The 7,044-nt window shown below is 48.3% G+C and overlaps 1 long non-coding RNA gene across 1 annotated transcript; it reads left to right on the plus strand.

Annotated features, from left to right (window-relative positions):
- The first annotated feature begins 418 nt into the window (after nucleotides 1-418).
- On the plus strand, nucleotides 419-6,397 carry LOC121658149. The gene is made up of 4 exons (XR_006013850.1): nucleotides 419-1,543; nucleotides 2,504-2,673; nucleotides 4,452-4,559; nucleotides 5,378-6,397. It is a non-coding gene; the product is annotated as an uncharacterized LOC121658149 (long non-coding RNA).
- The last annotated feature ends 647 nt before the right edge of the window (nucleotides 6,398-7,044 follow it).

Here is a 7,044-nt window from a genome sequence, read left to right on the forward strand (position 1 = left end):
AGGTGACCATCCTGGTTAAAGAGAGAAGTCGTAGTAGAAAATTTTAAATACATAACCAATCCAAATTAAAAAAAAAAAAAAAAAAAGGAGAAAAAGATTTCTTTGTGTTACAAGTAATTAGATGCAAATTTCCCCAGTAGCTGCCATTTCCTGGAGGCTTACAATCCACATCCTTAAATAAATCTGGTAGCTGAAACACTCTCAGCCAATAGCGCAGCCAAAGACCAGACGAGCTGCAGAATTTCGCAGCAACAGATGTGAAAAGCCCAAGACTGCGATGTGGATAAATTACTTCATTCCTAGGAATTCTAAAATGTAAAACTGACTTAATTGGATCAAAATAATCAATTGAATAGGTATCTGGTATTTATAAATGAAATGATATACAGTTTCTTAATTGACCATAGTCTGAGTTTTCTTTAAATTGATTGTTCGCTTCTAGCTTGGGGAAAAAATGCCAGCTGGAATGCAGAGGGATTAAGTTTTATTTATTTTCCTTGCTAAGAGCCACATTGTGCAATTTAAAAGGAAATGTCCTTGAAAGATGGGTTCCTTTGTAAACTGTTTCAGCCCTTGTTTGTTTTCAGATGGAAATTAATTTCTCAAAGCCCCTCCGTGTTAGAAAGTATGTGTTGATAAGTAAAGAAAAAAAGAAAAATTGTAACCTGCTAAAATACATCTTGTTTTCGAGATAAAAATCTTTGCATGGACGTGGTCAAGTTTGGGGTACAGCTGATCTGGTCAAAGGCTGGTAATGATCTCCACTGGCACAGGTGGAGGGAAACAATCCGTGGGGGAGAACCTCAAACACATTGGTGGAGTATTACTCAAATTCTTCACTGCGCTTCAATGTGCTTCAATACTGATTTCAAGTGGGCTGTCAGCTCCTCGCTGAGCTCGGTGGGTGCAGTTGGGGTGTCTGGGCTGTGCCTGTCCCTGTGTCCAGCTGTCACATGTGCCAGGGAGGTTTCACTGGCACTGTCAGAAACATTTTCACCAAAAAATGGGCCTCTTCTCCCCAGCCTTGTTCTCAACAGAAAACAGCAGTCTAATTCTCCTGGGGTTTTATCGCCTGGGTCTGTCTGTGCACGGATGGATCTGGAGCTGTCTGTCCCCTCTGGTTTTGGACACAAATGTGCTCTGTATCCATCTGTGCTTTGGGGGAGTGGGTAGTGCTGCCTGGGGCGGGTTCTTGCTCCTCTGATGTTGTTCTCTCCCAGTCTGAGACCGAACTTTTCTCTGGGCATCACTTCTGAGGATCCAACTCCCAAACACCTGTCCTAAAGATGTTTGCACCAACATCTGGATGAAGTCACACCCCCTGCAACAGAACTCCCTCTTTCCTGGAAGCCCGGGGTCGCTTTCCAGAGGGCTGGATCTTCTCTGCGGTGACAGAGATGAGCAGGAGGAAGAGGCTGGAGCCGGGAGGAGGAGATGGGTGGGAGCCGGTGCCGGCGGCTGCCACGGCGGGGCAGTGCGGGACCGGCACCGGGAGCTCCGGCAGCGGTTCGGCCAATTCAAACAGTGCCGGGAGCTGTACAGGGTAAAGAACAGTATATTTATTATTATTATTTTTATTATTATTATTTTATTATTGCTACTACTATGGCTACGGCTGCTACTATTACTATTATTACTACTATTGTTATTCTTCACCATCAAAATCGTGAGCAGAGCTGCTCCAGCGCATTCTGTGTTCCTGATGTGCTGCCGAGTTTGCTGGAAGATTGGGATTTATATTCACAGGGAGTCAGAAATCTGCTTTGACACTGGTACTTTTCTTTCAGCTTGAAAGGTTTTTTTTCCTCCCCTTTCCTAAAAACCAGCACAGCTGACTCTGCTCTTGGTGACAAAGCTCTAAGGGGCCACAAAGGCAATTCCTTCCTTTGGAGATTCCCACAGATAACAACGACAGAAATAATTTCATTTGGGTCAGGATTGCTGCTCAGGATAACCCAGGGGTATTCTGAGAATTGCTTGGATTCTCGTGAAATCCCACGGGATGCCAGTCAACACTGTCCAGCCTCAATTATGGGGTCAGATATTTTTCCCTCTTCCCTTTGCAGAGGATTTTAAAACTGGGGATGTGCAAACCCAGGCCACTGTCACATACTCTGATGGGAGGCTGCTCTGCAGCTCCTTGAATACAGTATCTTTTGCCTTCTTGCATAAATATTTTAATTGCTAATTTGCTGGTCTCATTTAACACAGATTTGGCATTTTTCATTTGAATTTATACTTGTTAAAATTGACAATTTGCTTGGCTACCTATGTTAATAATTTAAAGGGAAAGCTCATTATTAAATTATTATGGGTAATTATTTTGTAACTAGTGTGGAAATTGTCATTTCTGCAGCCTTAAAAAATCCTGGAAGGAGCACATGTGGATCAACACGGATCAAATCCCAGGAAGTGTAAAGATGAACAGAAATAGTCTTATGTAGAAATGTGATATAGATGGGGGAAAATACTAAAATTAAGGAATTCTTTTCTCTACTTGCAGCTACAAAGGTTTGGAGGCTGCTGATTTTGGTGTGTCGGTGCTGAGCTTTACTGGGTAGAAAAACACTCCTGCTCTGACCCTGCAAACGCTGCTGAGGAGCTTTTATTTTTTCCCGACTTCCCATCCCCAGAGGTGTTTGTGCTGCAGCCTCTGCTCCTGTGTTTTTGCAGGTACTGCACACCCGCCCCTGGCCCCAGCAGCCTCCTCCATCACTTACACTTGGCAGAGTGTGTTGTGCTTCGTCGTGACAGTCATCAGAGGTGTAATTCCCGTAAAAAGGATGTTTTGAGGTGCCAGGTGTGTTCCTGATGTAAATGACGCCGTCGTGCCCCCTCCAGCATTCCCCAGTTTCTCAGAATCCGGCCGGTGGTCCGTGCAGCTGGAATTAGCCCGTAGCAGAACTGCGGAGAACAATGAGACAGAGCGGAATCCCCTCCCCGCTCCCACCAGATGGCCCTCACGCTTTTCCCTTTTCCCTCCAAACCGCTGGGAAACGCTCTGCGAGCACAAGGGATGCGAGGCTTTCCCGTGGCTTTATCCCGGGATCGGGCAGCCTGGGCTCCGGGATGGTGCTGGGGCAGGCACCCCCCGGTTTCTCAGTCCCCCTCTTTTCCTGCAGCTCCGGGCTGAAGCCTGAAGGAGAAGCACTGAGAGGCTTCAGGAGGTGCAGAGCAGGTTCTGCAAGTGGTGCTGAGCTGGACCTGGCACATGTGTGCTACAGACACGTCCCAAATGTGCACCTGGGCTCTGTTTGAGGCGGGCTGGGCTCTGCAGGGCACCGGCTGTGCCTTGCTCAGACGTCAGCCTTTGCCTCTCAGCAGTTGCCAAATTCTGCCAGCGATGCTTTTACACTTTTTGAGAGCGAGGGGCAGCTTGGAAAGCACTGAATCAAGCAATAATTTCTTTTTCTGTTGATCTTGGGAAAAAAAAAAAGACGTTTAAAAAAGACATTTACTAACCCGTTACCTTGATATTTGAGTTTCAACTTTATGATGGTGTTATAATATTGAGAAATTCAAATAGGACTTCTCAGCTTGCAAAATCGTGAATTCATGAGTTTTGGCACTAGTATCAGCCAGCTCTTGATCTTGGATTTCCCGATGTTTGCATCTCCCCCCTCATGCCAGGATCATTGTCCCTCTGAGAACAATCCCGGATCTGGCTCTCCCATCCCGAGCTGTTGTGGGAGTATTTCAGTGCATTAAGCAGTAGATTTGTTTATGCACAGAAAGGTGCTGCCCAGCCCTCACTGCTCTAAGCTTTTCCATCTGCGTGGCCCCATCCTGACCTTGATCTACTGTAGGGCTGTGGAGGGGCTTGTTCACGCTCCAGCCTCGCTGGCTTTTCTATCGAGATTAGCTTTAAGGGGCCCAGGCTGTTGAAGGGTTTTCCTACTGATAAATGGATTGAGACCCATATTTTAATCTCACGTCATCAAACATTCATCAGATACTGCTGGTCATTACCGACAGAGCCAGGTTTGAACTCGTGACCTCGCAGTAAAAGGTCCCATTAGCAATTTCCTTAAACTGTCAAGTCATTGCGTGACACAAATGAAATGCGACAGGATTGTTTTTCTTCCACAGGTAAAGGCAGTGGGCTTCTGCCTAATTTTTATTTACTAATGGCTGTGTCACCAAAACACTCTGGTAGAGTCTTTGTGCTCTCATATATGAAATATGAAGAGATATGGAGATGGGGTACAGTGCCCTGTCCCACAGTCCATGTCACCTGTCCCATGAACTGGAGAGTGGCAAATCCCATCCTCAGTGCCAAGCACAGCACACACCCCCGGTGCCAGGACAGATACAGGCTGTGCCTGTGCTGCTCTCTGTAAGCAATAAAGGCAGAGACTGACAGGCATTTAGGAAAGCTTCTCTGGCTCACATCACACTGCACTGTTCTTTTACCAGCAGTTTTTGTATCCAAGTTCTTCCTCTCTTTGCAGAATCATTTGAAGAAATAATGTGTGAGGGGGGGGAAAAAATTACCTCTGGCAGTCGTGTTATAATGGCTCTGGTGCTGACAGCCCTTTGGGAACAGTGGCAGCAGCAGGGTAAGTATATATGACATCTTTGTAGTGATAAAGAAACAAATAAATGTTCCCATTAACACTCCATCAGGTCAACAGCTATTCCAGACCAACACGGTGTTAGAGGAACCGGCTTGATTCATATCAACTAAGACACACTCCTCTTGCAGCATATTTTTTGGAAGGCACATAAACCAGAGGTCCTGCTCTGGCCAGGTGGAGTCATTAAAGAATCAGTGAACTTTTTACAAGTTGCTTGAAATACCCTGGCTGGAATCCAGCTCCAGTGTTGCTGCTGTGTCTGTTTAACAGTTCCTTCATCGCGCCATGACAATGACTCTGTTTCAGGGCTGCAGGAAGTGATTTCTCCATACATCGTTTGTAACACATTTTGGGAGGCTTCTGAACGCTTCCTAAGCCCTGCAGTGAGATCAGGGCGATGTGAGCCTCGCCGTAAGAGCCTGCTCGGGAAGTGGGAGCAGCATTTGTGTGTCATCCATAATGGATGTGTGTGCATATGGAACAAACACACGTGCATGCAGATGCCTGCTCAGACAGGCTGCCCCTTTCCTGGGCAAAGTCAGCAGGAGCTGAGCTTCACTAAGGCTACGATGTCTCACTCCCCACATGAGTGTTAGTTAGTGAACAGCAACTTCCAAAAAAATTCCGTGTGTAAGAATGTTTGTATGTGCTTTACCTCTGCTAAAATGCAGATCTTAAAACAGGTACACACTTTCTAACTAACACAAAATAAAGCCTGAGTTCCCAATGAGTTTCCTTCCTTCCCATGTAACCAGCACTGCCCAGTTGTCCCTTTACCAGAACTTTTCTTTTTTACACAGGTTGGATAAATGAGGAAAAACCAGGTGCATGTCTTTGGTCTGCCTCGAGTGACACAGATCCTGGACAAAGATGGAAACAAAGAAATCCCCTGATCTGGATCAACAAAGCTGGGACTTCAAGTTGCCCAAAGCTCTGGAAAGTCACTATAAACGTGGGTGTCTCTCTGTATCTTAAACTCCATTGCAACCACAGCACTCTTACGCTGTGTTCTGGTAAAATCTCACTGCCCTGCCTGTGGCTCCAGGCAAAATTCTGAGCCAGATGATGAACTTAGTTCTGCTTCTCCTGAAGTCATAGGGACCTTCTGATGTTAACAAGAATGCCAGAGGAAACAGGTTTCAAAATGGTCAGCACAAAAAGAACAGCCAAATCCTGAACAATCCAGTCCTAGACATGGAAATCTGCACGCTTGCAACTCATGAAGTACTGAATATCCAATTCCCCAACTGGGAAATTGCCTGGGATTTTGGAGGGCAGCCTTCAAAAGAGCTTGTACACCTTTAAGTAGAAATCCCAAGATGCAAAGTCCTCAGTGTTTATGAAAGTGTTTAAAAGGAGATATAGATTCCAGAGCCACTTAAATACTTCTGATAATATTCAGTCTTGATTCAGCAAAGCGTGTGACAACTTTAGAAGGTATTTAAATCCATTCCATGTAATATGCTTAAACTCATCCTCTCAGAGGGAGGGAGTGCCTGCCTCTGGATTTCTCCCTTCACTCTTCAATGGGAGACAAGTACTTACCTCTCCCTGAAGCCAATAGCAGATGATTAGATGTTTAATGCTTTGCTGAACTCACAATGTAAAAATCATAGCAGGGTTTTGTGTGATAAAATAACTGTAATCTGGCCAGTGGCTGCCAGCACAAACAAATAAATACAGCCTAGACTTAAATGGATGACAAGCATGTGTGAGTACTGCAGGGAACCAAAATCTTGCTCAGGGCCCCATCCAGCCTGGCCTTGAACCCTCCCAGGGATTCGGCATCCACAACTTCTCTGCACCCTCCGTGCTCAGAATCGCATTTGCTGTCAGACCTGGGAACGGGAACGGGGGTCTCCCGGTGCCGCGATGCCCGGGGTGGGGGGTTGTGGGAGCCGCTTTTCTACCCCGGGCATGTTTTCCTCGGGATTGCCCCCCCTCGGGACCGCTCCCACGGACTGCCGTTGTCCCGGGATGTTCCACCAGCCCCCGGGATCAACTCCCCGGGATCTCTCCACCTCGGCATAGTCGGTCCCCACCGGCATCTCGCCTCCTCCCCGCCCCGGGGATCGCCCTCCCGGGGTCACCTTTTCCCCGAGACCGACGCCCCCCGGGATCGCCTCCCCATGGGATCCTCCTCCCCCGGGATCGTCTCTCTCCCGTGATGTTCTCCCCGCCGGATCTCGACCCCTGGGATCACCTCCCATCGGGATAGTCGTCCCCCCGGGAGAGCCACCCCAGGGACCGCCTCCCCGGGACCCCTCCCGGGACCCCTCCCCGAGTCCCCTCCCCGGGATCCCTCCCCGGGTTCCCGCCCCCGTTCCCGCCCCCGTTCCCGCCCCCGTTCCGGGCCGTTCCCGCCCCCGTTCCCGGCCGTTCCCGCCCCCGTTCCCGGCCGTTCCCGCGGGGGCGGTTCCCGGCGCGGCCGCCAGGTGGCGCTGTGGGCACGCGGCGCGGCCGCCCC

The sequence above is a fragment of the Corvus kubaryi genome, unplaced genomic scaffold (genome assembly GCF_017639235.1).
Source record: "Corvus kubaryi isolate FWS band 111438036 unplaced genomic scaffold, C.kubaryi_AGA036_p1.0 split2-37374, whole genome shotgun sequence".
NCBI lineage: Eukaryota > Metazoa > Chordata > Aves > Passeriformes > Corvidae > Corvus > Corvus kubaryi.